This window comes from Calliphora vicina, chromosome 3, assembly GCF_958450345.1.
Source record: "Calliphora vicina chromosome 3, idCalVici1.1, whole genome shotgun sequence".
NCBI lineage: Eukaryota > Metazoa > Arthropoda > Insecta > Diptera > Calliphoridae > Calliphora > Calliphora vicina.
The window spans coordinates 19,564,641-19,581,794 of NC_088782.1; positions in this window are offsets into that span (position 1 = coordinate 19,564,641).

Here is a 17,154-nt window from a genome sequence, read left to right on the forward strand (position 1 = left end):
CAATAGATGACGTATCTTTTGAACGAGGTTTTTGTTATTAATAACTTATATGTAATTTTGAAGGGTACACATCTTTCATTTATTCTCACTTAGTTTTTTCTGCTTCAAAAATTTCGAATTTTGTAAAGCGTCAAATGCGAGAAGATTTGCTTTACGTCTTTAATTGGAAAAAAGTGCCACCGAAGCCCACCGGTTGCTCACCAAAGCTTATGTTGAATCTGTTCCATCTATTTAAACGTGCGAGAGATGGTTTGTTCGATTCAGAAGTGGCGGATTTTGATACGGAAGACAAAGATCGCCCAGGCCACCCAAAAGGTATGAAGACCAAGAATTGGAGGCATTGCTCCATGAAGATTTTTATAAAACTCAACAAGAGCTTGCAAAGTCCTTGGGAGCTACTCAAGCAGCAATTTCAAAACGTTTGCGAGCAGCAGGATTTATCCAAAAGCAGGGAAATTGGGTACCAATTGAAGCCGAAAGACCTTGAAAGACGATTTTGCATCTCCGAAATACTGCTTGAACGCTATAAAAGAAAATCACTTTTGCACCGAATCATTAGTGCCCATGAAAAATGGATCCATTAAAATAACCCGAAATCGTATGTGAAGCCCGGTCAAATAGCCTAAGCGACACCAAAGCCAAATATAAATTGCGTTAAGGTAAGTCTCTGTATTTGGTGGAAGCAAAAGGGTCCTATCTATTATGAGATGCTGAAATCTGGGTACCTATACCGAACACTGATTCGTTTAAAGCGATCATTGACCAAAAAACTTAAGTAAATTTATATTGTACAAATTTATCAAAATAAAAGCGAAAAATTAAAAAAAATCCCGCATTTTTAAGTCATACACCCATAGTAAGTTTCTCGAGATTTCCTATCTATCTATATATATAAAAATGAAATGGTCCATGTATGTAATGGCATCACGTGAGAACGGCTGGGTAAAACTCGAATTTTTTTTGAGTCCAGTCAAATGTTATAAAAAAGTTCACTAAAGTATGCAGTATAAACTTAGATATTTTATTTGCAAATAAATAAGAACAGGAAGGTTTATGTGGGTTGGAGAACCCTATTTATAGTAAATTTGTGGAGAATTTGCTATTTATAGTATATTTCTCGACATTTTCTATTTATAGCCAGTTTATGAGATTTGCTATATATAGCTAATTTCTCGAAAATTAGCTATTTATAGTAAGTCTCTCGAGAATTCGCTATTTATAGTAAATTTCTCGAGAATTTTCTAGTTATAATAAGTTTCTGGAGATTTGCTATTTATAGCAAATTTCTAGAAAATTTGCTATTTATATTAAATTTCTCGAGAATTCGCTATTTATATTAAATTTCACAATAATTAACTATTTATAGTAATTTTTCATTTAAAAATTTGTTTTTCCAATTAAAATATTTTGCTAAGAATTACTTATAATTATTTGTTTTTGGATTAATAACTTCCAAAGAATATAAAAATATGCACTTCTAAAGTAATAACAATAAGATTCCCTAAAAAGTCTACAAGTTCTTTTGATTTGCTTTATGTTTTTTTTATTTTTCTAACGTTTTCTAATTTTCTGAACCCTGTCAAATCAGCTCTGCTCCAAAAATTATACAGTGGCAGAAATACATACACACGCATTGAAATGATAACAGCATCACTTGCAGAAACTCACAAGTGCATGAATATTTATTTGATAGTTCAATATATGTTAAATGTTTTATTTTATACACTGAGAAAATTGCCACCATAACCATCATAAGTCTTAGCAATCGAATAGGGGTTTCTGAGATAATACAAACTGAAACAATGAATTTCTTATGACTTATTCAAGAAATAGATAGCATTTTGTAGAATTTTACAATGAATTGTCATGGTTTTTCTCTGTGTACCCACCCTTATACTTACATATATCTACGCACATGTAAGTGAAACACCTTTGATATTCCTATTGTAATTGCAATTATTTCTCATTACATCTATAAATAATTCATTTGTATTGTAGGCCCTAGGAAAATATATCAAAGAAAATCTATTCATTTATTTCCATTGCTATGTAGATGGGCTGATCCTTAGTGCATAGAGTTTAAATTGTTACCGAAGATACTAAAACAAATTAGCAGAACATTTCGTGAGCTATTGAGAAATACAGTGAGAAAAATGGGTTTTATAGAAAATGACAAATTGTTTTTAGGTTTAAAATTCGGGTTTTTAAAGAAAGTTTTGTTAATTGTCAAAATTATCACATTGGTAGTTCGGAGAACCTGTCGATGGTCAAAAAACATGCATTTGATTTTGCTGTCTAAATTTGATGACATTGATGTTGACGACAGAGAATAATAATATTTTTGGGATAAATCTGTCATTTCTAACAGGCCAACTCGATTGACATAAGCGTAGCAGAGGACTATTCGGGTTTAAAAGAACAGATCCCTCTTGATCAGAGCTATGGGATCTCAAAGTAGGGGATCTGCAAATTCGTCGTGGTTCGTCGAAAAACTAAAATTTTAATATGTATTTTTGGAATAACCAAATTACTCCTAAATTATGATATTACCATGTTTTATTATATCTCACTACTATATAACTTTCCGACGATACCAAATACAAATATTCCTGGTCAGTAACTTCACAACAACATTTTTATTATTTTTTTTAAAAATATTGTGATATTGTAAACATTTTAATGGCCTAAGATTCAGCTTCGCCCGGTTGCATTTACTAATGTTAGTTCTACAACCCACATACACCTGCCTGTTTTTATTTATTTGCAAAAAAAATATCTAAATTTGTACTGCATACTTTTGGGAGCTTTTTTATTACAGTTGGCTGGACTCAATAAAAAAAAATCCGAGTTTTACTCTCTGTCTGTCTGTCTGTCTGTCTGTCTGTCTGTCTGTCTGTCTGTCTGTCTGTCTGTCTGTCTGTCTGTCTGTCTGTCTGTCTGTCTGTCTGTCTGTCTGTCTGTCTGTCTGTTGAAATCAATTTTCTGAAGGCCCCAGATATCTCCGGGATCCAAATCTTCAACAATTCTGTCAGACATACTTTCGAGAATTTTGCTATTTAAAATCAGCAAAATCCGTCCATAAATAACGGAGATATGAGCAAAAATCCGAGACAACCTCTGAAAATTTCATCAAAAAACACAATGTATTGCATGCTTTGACAAAAAAACAACAAAACGTATGGTTGGATGGGCAAGCTTTGCGTATTTTGTTTTTTTGTGTTTTGTTTCTTTTGGCGTTGTTGTTGTTTTTTATACAACTAAACTTTTGTTTGGTTGTGTGTTGGTTTTTTTGACAAAAAATCAACAAATCGTCTGTTTGAATGAGCATGCTTTGCGTATTTTGTTTTTTTTGTGTTTTGTTTCTTTTGGCGTTGTTGTTGTTTTTTATACAACTAAACTTTTGTTTGGTTGTGTGTTGGTTTTTTTTACAAAAAATCAACAAATCGTATGTTTGAATGTGCATGCTTTGCGTATTTTGTTTCTTTTGGCGTTGTTGTTGTTTTTTATACAATTAAACGTATGTTTGGATGTGTGTTGGTTTCATTGCCTTGCGTATTTTGTTTTTTCTTTTGGTGTTTTGTTTCGTTTGGCGTTGTTGTTGTTTTTTGTGTTCTTGATAAATTTAGGATGCTGTACGCTGAAAGTGGGCAATGTACATACATACCTATATACTAATTATAAAAAATAATAATGCATCCACAACAAAGGTGAAGGGTATATAAGATTCGGCATAGCCGAATATAGCACTCTTACTTGTTATATATATAGTTTTTTTTCACAGAAATAAAATTGTCTTCAATATTTAATTAAGAAAATGTTTGTCTTTTATGAACAAAGGATCTTAGACAGGAGTAGCAGGCGAGTCGCTGTGGTTCTCAGAAAGTTTTTGAGGTTTTTTTATTTAGCGAGTAATACGCTTTAAAAGATAAAAACATTTTTATCTTTTTTCATATGATTTTTATAAATTTCTTCTGCCGATATCTTGAAAAAAACCAGAACCAAGTTATGGTCAAACTTGGTTCTGGTTTTTTTCAAGATATCGGCAGAAGAAATTTATAAAAATCATATGAAAAAAGTTTCTAGAAAAATTAGGTAAACAATATTTTTAAATACATTTGATTTAATTTATTAATAAGTTAAAAAACAATAATTAGTGAGTCGGACCTACAATGGGTCAAAGCAGAAAAATGTTTTTTAACCCGAATTAAACCAAAAAAAATGTTTGTTGTCATACAATTTTTCTGACTAATAAATTCAAAAAAATGTCTACGATATTTTTTTTTTAAATTTTATTTATTTTTTTAAAATTTTTTTATATTTAAATTTATTAAGGGGATCGCAAATTTATTAAAGAGAAAAATTTTATTACATTTTTTTTTGGTGAAAAAAAAAATTGGTTTAAAAAATATTTTTCCGATTTCGACCCATTATAGGTGCGACTTACTCTTATATACGCCGTTGCAAAGGTCTTTGAATTATCTATCATTAGATATCCATATTGTCTATATAAATGACTTAGTAATCCAGATATAGATCAAAAATAGGTAAAAAATCGAGGTTGTCCTGGATTTTTCATTATATCTCAATTGTGGGCCGATTTTCTCTCCTTAAATAGCAACCGATCCGTTTCAATAGCGGATACATTGATGTATGAATCATGTATGTAAGTTATTTAGGGGCTACGGGAAAGTTGATTTCAGCATACAGACGGACATGGCTATATCGACTCCGCTATCTATAACGATTCAGAATATATATAATTTGTGGTGTCGCAAATGAAAAATATAGAAACAACAAACGGAATAACAAACTTATATATACCCTTGGCACTCATGGTGAAGGGTATAATAAGATATCAGGTCCGATCTGTCCGATCTATAGAGCAGGTGTTAAACTCTCATGCTTCCTGGACTACAGAAACGTGAAACATAAACACAAATGACGCTGCAGAGAGCCAAAGTTTACATCCTCGAGTTTCTAGTCCTGGCGCTTAATAGCAGAGCATTCTGGGTTGCTAATAGACTAAGTATCTGAGTTCCGTCTCTTCCAAAGTTGATTCAACGATCATATTCGATACCGCTCAGATATGAATGTCGTGTGTCCCACAGGACGACCAGTTTGTTAATTGTTGCGGATGTCCTCATGTCTAGGAAACCATATAAACTGAGGCTAGAGAATTAATACAAGTGGGAAGAAGTTCTCAGCTACATACAATGGTAACAAAATAACTGAAACAGTTTTGAGATTCTCCCTATAATAGTTCTCCAGATATTCTATAATAAATATTTACTTCGTATGGGAGGGGGCATGTCACAGTCTACGATCCCCTTTACTTTTGTCATAACAGGACACTGACATCCACGTTATTTACACAAAGTTTAAAGGCTCTCACAATTGCAGTTCAATATACATTGGTATGGAAGGAGTAACACCCCCTGTTCCTATCCGTCCTACTTTCGATTAAACTTAATACAGTGATAAGAAATAGATTCGTGTAAAGTTAAAGAATGTCACAATTATAGTTCTGAAGATATAAGAAAATAACTAATAAATTTGTATGGGTGGTGCCACGCCCATTTATCCAATGGACGGTTTCAGGCAAGCAGTGCACAATGGTACCGAAGTAAATCCCGAGAAGTTTTGCAGCTTTCACAATTATAGTTCACCAGATGTTCCATAATAACTATTTACTTTGTATGGGAGCTGCCACGCCCCCTTGAAATTTAAAAATAATAAGAATCCTATTAATCCTTCAAAATATAGAGGAATATACCCTCCTATAATGTACAAACAAATAAATAAACAGACATAAATTAAAATCGGACCAAAAATATATAACATTTCGCTATTTTTCCATGAGAAATTCCAAATATTGAAAAATTTGATCTTTGACCTTCTCGATTTAAGGGTTGACGTTTTCCGATTTTAGTAAAACTTTCAGACTATATTTAAAATTACATGGCCTATAATATTCTGAATAGCTTTTACTTAAAAATCATAACAGTAAGAAAATTCGGCTCATTCGTCAAAATATGGCCAAAAAATTAGTTTTTCACGAAAATCGCAAAATTTAAATCGCAGGTACGGAAAAACTATAGGAGGTATTGACATATTTTATTCACATTTTTATTCCCTATTATGTTGACAATAAATCCCCAAGTGATGATCAAAAAATTCTGAAATTTGTTTAACAATATTTTTAAAAATTTTAAATTGGAGTTAAAAAAAATATATTTTTTGGTCATACCTGGGAATAGGTTAACGGTATCCTACGAAGACAAAAACTCATATACAAGTAAATATGTATATATTTTAAGTAAAAATAAGCTCTTATTTTAATATTTCTCAAAATATGTTAATTTTGTTCATACGTTTCTTGTTCTAGTGGCCTGAGACACGTTAATGGCCTGGCGATTTTTTAATAACTTTAACATATTTTATCCAATTTTTGTGTTTTATGTCTTATTAGAACGACAATTACGTACACATATCGATTCTTTTAAATTAAATTGCAAAAGTAATAATTTAATGGCAAAATTTTTACAAGAACTGAAAAAATTGCATTTTTTCCCCTTGTAAATGCACCATAAAACTAAATCGCAAGTCGGCACGGGTTGCAATCATGATAGAAAGACAAAATTTCATATTTAACTATAGTTTTATATATATAAACAAATTAGAGGGTATGCGTTCCGAAACTCCAAAAAAAAATTTTGGACACTCTAATCATGGTGCTGTAACAATCTACATTGACCTTAAGGTGAGCTCCGGCTTCATAGAAGAAATAAGGTCTCATGATGCCACCAGTGTGTAAATCGCACCAAACGTTGCATTATTCTGGATGTAATAAAGTCTGTAGGGTCTGTTGATGATTGATCTTACTCCATATTTTTGATCTTACAAACCCTTTAAGCCAAACATGAGCCTCATCGCCGAACACAATTTTGCCATAAAACAGTTGCGCGAATCGATGACTGATTCTCAAAGTAAATTTGGGTAATTAGGCAGCGTTGTTCAAGCGTCAACCTATTCATGATGATTTGCCAGAGTGTACTGATAATAAATGTCAAAAAGTGAGCGCAGTATAACAGTTCGTTTGACAGTTAACACTTTTGTAAGTCTTATAGGGCTTAAAAATACACCTTTTACAAGTTGTATAGGAAAATAAATCAGACAGTGTCATCAGTGTTTGATAACAAACGAAAATGTTAACAGAGTGTTTGATTAAAACATAAATTAGTTACTTCATATGGCTGTGATCACATGGCTATGAATAAAACCAATAGAGACTAGAACCAATACAGATTAGTGGTTATTTCATTATGCTCCAAGTTTATTTCCTTGGAAAGAAGACAAAATATAAAATTCTCAATTAAAACTTTACTAAAATATTTTAGTACTAAAAACAGTACTAAATCTTAGAAACTCTACTCTTCATTTTGGCACTAGGAAAAACCATTCTTCTAAGTACTCATTTGCAATATGTACTACTACATACTAATATTTAAAGTTACTTTATACTTGAAGTTATTGGCGGAAAAACTCTCTCAACAGCAGAAGAAAATCTTTATAAATATAGATAATTCTGCGCTTCGTTTCACACTTAAACGGTACGTGCCGAGAAACGTTTTGAATTAAAAAAGAAGCGCTTTTAAGCCAACAAACGGTGAAGTGTTAACAATTGAAGGAGAAGAAAAAGCAGAAAAAAAACTATAACTAAAAAATAAAAACAAAAAAACTTAAATCAACGGTTTTTAAAGTAGAGTGTTGCTGCACTAAAATTACATAATCTTGTTTAAGAAAACAAATAAACAACGAACGAACCCACAACAAATATACAAAAACAACATTACATTACATATAAATAGTGGTTAAAATAACCGCTAACAAGTGGTCAATTCTAACAAAAATTTTGTTTTTGTTTTTTGGGAAATTTTCACATGAGTGATTTTTCCAAAAAATATGCTGCCGCTGCTGCTTCTGCTGCTGTCCAACTTCTAGTAAAAACACAAATTTCAAGAAAAAATTGTTAAACAGAATTTAATAAATTTTCATATGTTTATAGATTTACAAAACAACAAATATCTATGTATTTGAACCAGTTTAATTGAAATCAAAGTGCTTAATTAAATTATAGTGAATTTATTTGGAAACATTTGTAAACGAAACCTTAATTAACTGCATAATTGTGGTTTTTGGCATTTAATCTCTGCGTGTTTTCTTTTTTTTTTTTTGTTATCGTGAATTTTCCCATTTATATGGTTATTAATTTTAATGATTTACTAAATTAATTCGATTTAAAGGTCAGTTAGTTTAAATATTTAGTGATTTTATGATTTCAAAAACAAGTGTAACAAGTTTACAACAATTATAAATTTTAATTGAGGTGAAAATAATACTTAAATGGCATTCAGTGAAATTATGTTTCAAAAGTAGTTTTGCTAAAGGAGAACTCAAAACATTTTAAGGTAAGTTGCTTGTTGTAAGATGAATTTAAGAACGAAAATTATTACTTAAGATAAAATAACTTTTAATAATTCAGGCTCAATATTTAAATGGAACTGAAACATTAATTTTCATAAAATAGCGAGGGAATAAATTGGGTCTTTGGAAAAATGTTGCTATTGAGTCATAATAGAATAGTGATCTAAACTGAATTATCTTTCCTAAAAAAAAAACAGACAAAAATCGTTTGAAACATTTTTGAGTTATTACAAATTCCAATCGACCATAGTTTTAAAGGAATTAATTATTAATTCAATTTTTCAAATTCATTATGAATTAATTTATAGACTTAATTCCTTAGTATTTCAAAGGTATTGAATTCATTCCTTTAATAATTAATTCTTTTGTAAAATTAATTTCTAATTGAATCATTCAATTTTCTTTTAATTGAAATCCATTACAGAAAGGTCTGGTTAAATTTATTGAATTAAAATTATTATTAATTTGTTTTCAATTTATTTTGGAATGATGATAAAATATTTTTATTTAATTTACATTTGATTTAATTTAACAAAAATTTAACCATTCAAAGGTTGAATGCATTTTATTGCAAATTAATTCCAAGTTGAATTGAATTCTATTAAAAAGAAGTAAGAAAGTATGGTCGGTCAAGCCGACCATATAATACCTTACACTAAGTAAAAGTGCAAAAACATTATGGATCGGTCCATAATTATTCATAGCTCCCATATAAGACCCGCTTCCGAAAATCACTTTAAAGTGAATAAATCTGTTAAAAATTATGGTATACATACAAAATTCATGATAAATAACTTTCATATAAACACAGATCACACGACCTAATTTCATGGTGATCGGTCCATAATTGGATTTGCAATCCAGTTATTGAGCAAAAAAGGTGAAAAATTTAAAAAATTGTAATTTTTGCGATTTTTAAGGCACTGGATGCACCTTTTTCGGGTAGGTATGTTCCGCACTTTTTTTCTACTATTCAATATCTACAACTTTGCTTCAGCCACAAAAGAGATATTCCGTACGGTATACGAGATATAACCGTGCTAAAATATAGAAAAAAGTGATAAAAATCCACCTTGAGGAAAAAAAATTCGTATAGCCATTAAATTATTACGGCAGCCAACTTGACAAAACTAATGATGCAGAAGTTCTTATTTTTGGGGCTACTTTCACGTGCAATTGTCAGAATTGAGTCCCAAAATCATGTGTTGTACTGTGTAATTTATTCCACTGAATTATATGTTTAATTCCTTTTAAAATGTTTATAAGAAAAACAAATTAAAAATGCCACATGACAACTCTTGTTTAACAAATTTGTGTATTTTATTTAGTGCAGCATAATTGAGGCTATCAGTGCGAAAGTGTTGTAGCCCCAAACTATTTATTTAATGGTATATTCAACATACACTACTTTGTAAGGACTGTATGTAACACAAGAAAAGCAACCAAAAAAAATGTGGGTTACACCACTTTTGAGCTGAAGGCCTCAATTATGAATGTTCAAGTTATTTTTTGAGGGGACCTTGTATGGGGACTAGAAAGAAATGTTACCCGATTATCTCGCCATACTTTACAGTATAATTTCAGAGTATTTAGCACTTACTTGTGCAAAATTTTATCAGAATTTGCCGCATAATCAACATATTTATGACTGCTCAAACAATATTCCGGGCGACATTTGTATGGGAGCTGGGTGAAATTAACAGATATTAACAGATATTTCTGGAAAGTTCAGTCGGGCATTTTCGTATTTTCAACAGGCAGACAGAAATATGAACGGACATAGCTAGATAGTCTTAGAATCTTATGAGGACCGAGTATATATATTAGGGCGGGTCGATTTTTTTCACGAAAAATCGTATAGCAGAAACGCATTCTACGGAAATTATAAGACATTTTCCCCAAGAAACCATAGGTCTAAAATCAAATCCTATCTTGCGCATTTCGTCTTTTATCCAATGATATTTCAGTATATATTTTTTTTAATAGTTTTTTTTATTGGATAAAAGACGAAATGCGCAAGATAGGATTTGATTTTAGACCTATGGTTTCTTGAGGAAACTTTCTTAGAAACTTTCCGTAGATTGCGTTTCTGCTATACGATTTTTTACTTTTAGAATGTCCATACAAATCGACCCGGCCTAATATATATACTAATGTGGGACGGCGACAAATATTTTATACCCCATCTTTTTTGAAGTGTGCAAGGACCTGCTAGAAATCTGATCGAATACAATATGATCGAATAAAAACAAAAATTTGTTCTACATTTTTCTCTTTATTCCTTTTTTATATGAAAACTTCTCGGTTTAGGGGGGGGGGGAATTTCTAATTTCACCCTCTCTGGATCCGCGCCCGATGGTGTCAAATCGACAACGAATGGTATTAAATCTGAAACGATATAGTGTCATTTCTTCGTTGTCAAATTGACACAATTCGTAAACGATTTGGGCATATTCATTTTTTTCAACAAATTCATCACAACCTTTATCGGTTGCAAAATGATTCCCTCACATACCAGCCAATAATTTGTGGAAACAACTTGTTATTGCAGTTCTTTGGTAATAGAGTTCGAAAATGCAATAAAATATAAAATAATACTGACTTATTCAGTAAATTATTGCATATTGCTGATTTTGAATCTATTAATTTGACACGTGGAAGGACATCTTAACCCTCTAACCAGCAAAAAAAAAAAAGTCGAATAATTTTTTTAAGAAATAGTAAAATGTCATAAACCATTATAAAAAGACGTTTTTCTCGAAACGACTTTTTTGAATTATGACGTTGTAGCAGCAAATGAGTTGTTTAGGGTTTTAGTGAGATCTTCTGAAATCTTTTTTTTATAAAAAGAATATAATTTAAACGATTTTTTCCTTTAAATTTAATAAAACTTTTCTTGGAAAAAAACTCTTTCGCTGATTGTATATGTTGGAGAAATCAAAAGCATGATAAAGAATATTCCTTTTTGGATTGTTTTAGATTTTGATTAATTTAATAGTTTCGTTTAGTTATGATAAAAGACTCATTTCAAAAAAAAGTTTCGTCTAAATGTAAATACAAACAAAGTTTCAAAGACATGTAAATTAAGGCCCTAATTTTGTAAATCACGTCACAAAGTGATATTTATATGGAAAGCAAAAACAAAATTTCAAAAATTTTAAAAATTTGTTTTTGTTTTATATACAAATTCTTAACAGAACAAACGCACGAAAATTCAAGCGTTGATTTGCCTTTCATAATTTGAAAATTTTGTATATAAAACAAAAACAATTTTTTAAAATTTTTGAAATTTTGTTTTTGCTTTCCATATAAATATCACTTAGGTGATGTGATTTACAAAATTAGGGCCTAAATATGTCAGTTTTTATACTCACTAATCATGTTTATTGGATGTTCAAAAAATATCTAATTTTAATTTGAAATTTGTATTTAAATTTAAATCTATTGGGTATTCAATATTCTACACTATTTCCAATACTGTAATTTTTAGGCATTCCTCCACTACTTTGTAGCTCAACATGAGCGCATTGTAACGCCCAAATAATATTCTGCATATTTTCCATATGCGAGAATAATCAATAAAATATTTCACAAATCGTAGTAAATCTTGCAGAATGAATAAATAAATAACAAAAAAACAATATACCTTGAATAGTGTTGTCAATACGCACCTGTAACCTTCTGCCTGACCACAAAAAATAACAACACAGCAGCAAGCAACAAGTGATGATGATGATGACACTGAAAAAAGACAAATGGAAAACTTTAAAGATTTCAAATTACGATTAAAAAGCATACAAAATAAAAACAGCAAGAATGAATGAAGCATTGTTCGAGAAATCATATGTTACATTTATGACACATAAGTGGCAATCAAATCAAAAACTGTACACAGTAGTTTAAAGATACAGATACAACAACAACAAAATACTATACTCATACACAAGTCTCTACTAAACATGACCATTAAACAGACATACAGTATCAATGATTGAGAGACGGCAGGGGGCCCGGGGAGACCCATAAAGCCATGGACATTAATGAAAAACATGTACAGTTTTACTGTTTAAGAGTAAAACATTGATGGGGTCGCAGGCAGGCAGGCGGGCACAACAGCCAGTTGTTTTGTGTGGAAAAACGGAAACGGAAATTTGTAAAAACATAAAATACAAAATCATATAAAGTTTAATGCGTAAGCAAAAACAAATACTTCATACAATAACTACTTAATACCAACAAAGTATGAAATAGAAAATTGTTTAAATAAATTTAAAATAAATCATTAATGCTTGAAAGCCAAGGTCAAATAATGTTAATAAAATGTAAAAAAACATACATTTTTTGATTTTCATTTCATTTTGATTTATGCGGTTTACTAAAGTATTCTTTGTACTTTATACTTAAGTATAACACAAAAATATGTATTTGAAAATTTAACGTTTATTTAAAATCTTAAATTTGTATGGCTGCTCACTCATCTTATTTCTTTTAAGGTTAAATTTTATATACTTCATATATTTTTTATAAACATTTTTCTATAAATTGTATTTCTTGCTGTTAAATAAAATGCTTCAGTGCTTCGGTACCGTTTGTTTTATGTCTTCATACAGATTTTGTGCGGATTCCTTTTTTTTTATGTGAAGCCGTTGTTTATTTTATTTTTTTTTTGTATGGTTTAATTATTGTTAATAATTATTTTTGTCTACAACAATTATGTAACACACATTTAGTAAAAAAAATAAATAAACTTCAACACATTCATGGGAGTCAGATGATGCCAGACAAAAGTCTGGTTGCTTTAACCGAAATTCTTCTTTGTCAACTGACTTTCTGTTAATAGAACCGAAAAAATTATATGTGTAGAACATCATCATTCGATTGGCAACAAATTCGTTTGCTATAACGAATCTGTTTTCTTTGTGTAGGAATGTAAAGGCATAGTAAGGGTATTCATTTAAAAAAATGGAAAATTACACTCTGATTTTTTTACACTTTTATACAACAAACACATGAACAAAATTCCACAAAAAAACTGGAATATCTATCAAAATAAATATTTTGTAAGTCAAGACATACAATTTTTGTTTTAGAACATTTATTTTGATACTATCCCACTCGCATCCCACTACGAGACCAAAAAGTTCTTAAAGGAATAGACCTAAGCTTTCTTTTGAGCAAAAAAAAAAATTTAAAAAAGGGCCCCTTTTGAAAAAAGTTCGATTTTGCCGAAAAAAAATCAAAAATTGTATATCTTGAGTTAAAAAACATTTATTTTGCTATATATCCCACTCGCATCCCACTAAGCGACCAAATAGATCTTAAAGGACTAGAACCAAGCATTCTTTTGAGCAAAAAAAAAAAAATATTAAAAAAAGGGCCCATTTTGGAAAAAAGTTCGATTTTGAAAAAAAAGTGAAAAGTTGCATGTTTTGAGTTACAAAACATTTATTTTGAAAGATATCCCACTCGCATTCCACTAAGCCACCAAATAGGTCTGAAAGGAAAATACCCAGGCTTTCTTTTGAGCAAAAAAAAAAGATTAAAAAAGGGTCCATTTTGAAAAACAAAGTCAAAAAAGTTTTTGATTTACTAAAAGTTTTTGAGTTACTAAACATTTTTTTGATAGATATCAAACTCGCATCCCACTAAGCGACCAAATAGGTCTTCAAGGAAAATATCTAAGCTTTATTTTAAGAAAAAAGGGCCCATTTTGAAAAAAAGTTAAAAAAGTTTTTGATTTCGGAAAAAAATATTAAAATTTTTTTATTTTTTTAAATATTTTTTTCGAAAGATTGAAGAAATAGCTATCTAAACTATTTGGAACACATTTTGCTAACAACAATAGGTAATAAGTTACATGGATGAGAAAAATCACATGTTTGGCCAAAATGTCAAATTTTGACCCCCTCTAACTCAGAGACTTCTGGGCCGATCTTGTTGAAAAATTGTGCCTGAATTACTATCCTAGACCTATTGGATAGTAATTCGATGCCTTCCTTGTCGGAAGGCATCGATTTTAAAAGTTGGTTCACTTGACGTGAAATCCCCCATATATAAAAGAGTAATGTTATTGACTGATTCACCCTACACAAAACGACCTCCACAAAACGATCCACAAAGAAGTGATTTTTGGAAATTCAAACTTTTAGGTAAGAAAGGGAAAATTCGGTAACTGTGGGTTCCTCCCTCCCCAAATCGATTCACAAGGAAGGAATTTTTGAAAAATTCGACCGTTTAGGGGGTAAGAAAGAGAAAACGGGTAAATTCAAAACTAATAAAGATACAAACAAATTGATATTGCATGTTAATCCAGTTTAAAAAAAGCTGGTAGGTGTTTGCTACTTTTTCGAATCTTTTAGATAAAACGGGTAAAAGCTGTATTTTGGTACTTTTTTGACACCAAACAAATTTGAAATCGCATTCTTTACTTATAAAAAAATAAATATTAATTTGGTATTTTTTTGGAAATTCGAACCATTTTTGGTACTTAACAAATATGCTAATACAGAAATTACAGAAATTTATTTGAGTAACATTTTACCACCACAATGGGGATAAAAAAGGTACCAAAAAGGGGGTAAAAACGTTAAAATACATTTTATTTGAAATTATTAAGCCAATTTTTATATTTTCTTAATGTGACTGAGTCAGAATCAATGACTTGTGTTGAATAAAATATTTGGTCAATTCACAAGGTCTCTTATCAGTTATACTGTCATAATGTCCTAATATATCACGACTCGGCAGCTCGGCTTAGGACATTATGACAATATGACATGATAAAAGGCCTTGTGAATTGACCAATTATGAAAATTTGTAAAAATTTTTTAATATGAAAATGTGCAATATTTTTGATAGATTTAATTTTAAAGTGGCATATTTTTGAATCTAATTGAGATATTGACTTGAAATTTTGTTTGTAAGACCAAAAATAAACTTATCTAAACAAACAAATATAGCTCGGAATAAATGTGGATCAAATTGTTCCTAATGTTTGCAATCCTATTAAAATTTTGATATAAATTTTAGTTTTAGAAATTCAATGAATATGTAATAAAATCTTTATTTATTAACGCAACTCAATGAAATTTTCAACGTTTTTTAAGTTTCTCATTCTAAAAAACAAGGTGTAAAAAAACTTGTCAAAAGGTCAAAGGCAATCCCGCAATTCCTAAAAATTGGAGCAAAAAATCCAAAAATGGTATTTTTTACAATTTTGCCTATAGGGTCCACATTTCCTTCGGGGCTGGGAAAATACTTTGGCGATAAATACGGAACACATCAAGGTTTCCAAAGCTGCTTTTTATTTTCTGATCCCAGCTTTGGGATTTTAGAACATGTGGCCCAAAGTTGAATTTTTGATAAAAAATAGGTCAAATTCCGGAGGACGTACGAGCGACATATTTGAAAAATTTTACATGTTTTTTATACCAGAATGTTCTCCGTAAAGATACCTTACAGAAAAACATAAAATTGTTATATGTTCTTAAAGAAAGTTTTTTTTTAATAAAAAAAGAGTTAAGTCACCTTTTCGCCTAAAAAACAGCAAAAACCTACTATTTTTTTAATATTTAAATTGAAAATCGTTTATTTTTGGATTCATAATAGATATTGACCTAAAATCTTTTGTATATTATTGCTAATTTAGTTGTCTAACTAACAAAAAAAAATCGAGTCCATCCAGTCCAAAATAACGAACTATATTTTTAAATTAGCGAGCCAAGGTATGGCCAAATTTTAAAATTTCAATTTTTAAATGCTTATAACTCGAAAATTAGAAGAGATAAAGACCTAGCCGAGCGCTTTTCAAAAATATTATCTTTGAAATCGGATGGGAAACAATCAAATGGCACGTGTTTAAAAATTTTACATGTCGAAGGTACCCTATTTTGAGCTCCCATATCGACGTCCCTGGAGCATTTGCATGGCCCACTTTAATAACTTAAACTCGAATGCTCCTTGGCTAGGACCACGTAAAATTTATCCCGATCGGACCAGCCGTTTAGAAATGCCAGATTTATTTCCAAAAAATTTCGATTCTGCCCCACTGTGCATCAGCGCTTAGGAAATTGTGTCTTCCTTTCAAAAATGAATAATACTTTTAAGGTTTAAAAAATTCATAGACGATTTTTTGCAAAAATATAGAAATACAAAATGTTAACTAATTTTTTGGAAAATTTTAATTTTTAAAATGTAAAAAAAGTTTTGTTTATGAATCGTTTTTAATGAAATTTAACAAGTATATAGAAATGTTGATCAAGATTTGTTATTCAGAATCCCACAATTCACAAAAAACTTTTCAAAAATCCCAAAAATGCAATTTTTAGATTTTTGACTCTTTTGACGGGTTCCACGGCCTGGGCTACACATTCCATTTGCAAAATAATTAGGAACATATTGAGGCATACAAAACAGGTGTTAAGTTTTTGAAAACAGCAATGGGATTAGGAAAAATATGGGATAAATTTTGAAATTTTCATAAAAAAATACGCCTAATTTGGAAGGCTTTGGACCTCGCAATAATACAAATTTTGAAATTATTTTTCTTTAATAGTACTTCCCAAAAAGCTACCTTTGAGATAAATACAAATTCATTATTTATTTTGTTTGTATAACAAAAAATTAATGTAAATACTTTTTCCAGAAAAGAAACCTAAAAGAACAAGTTTT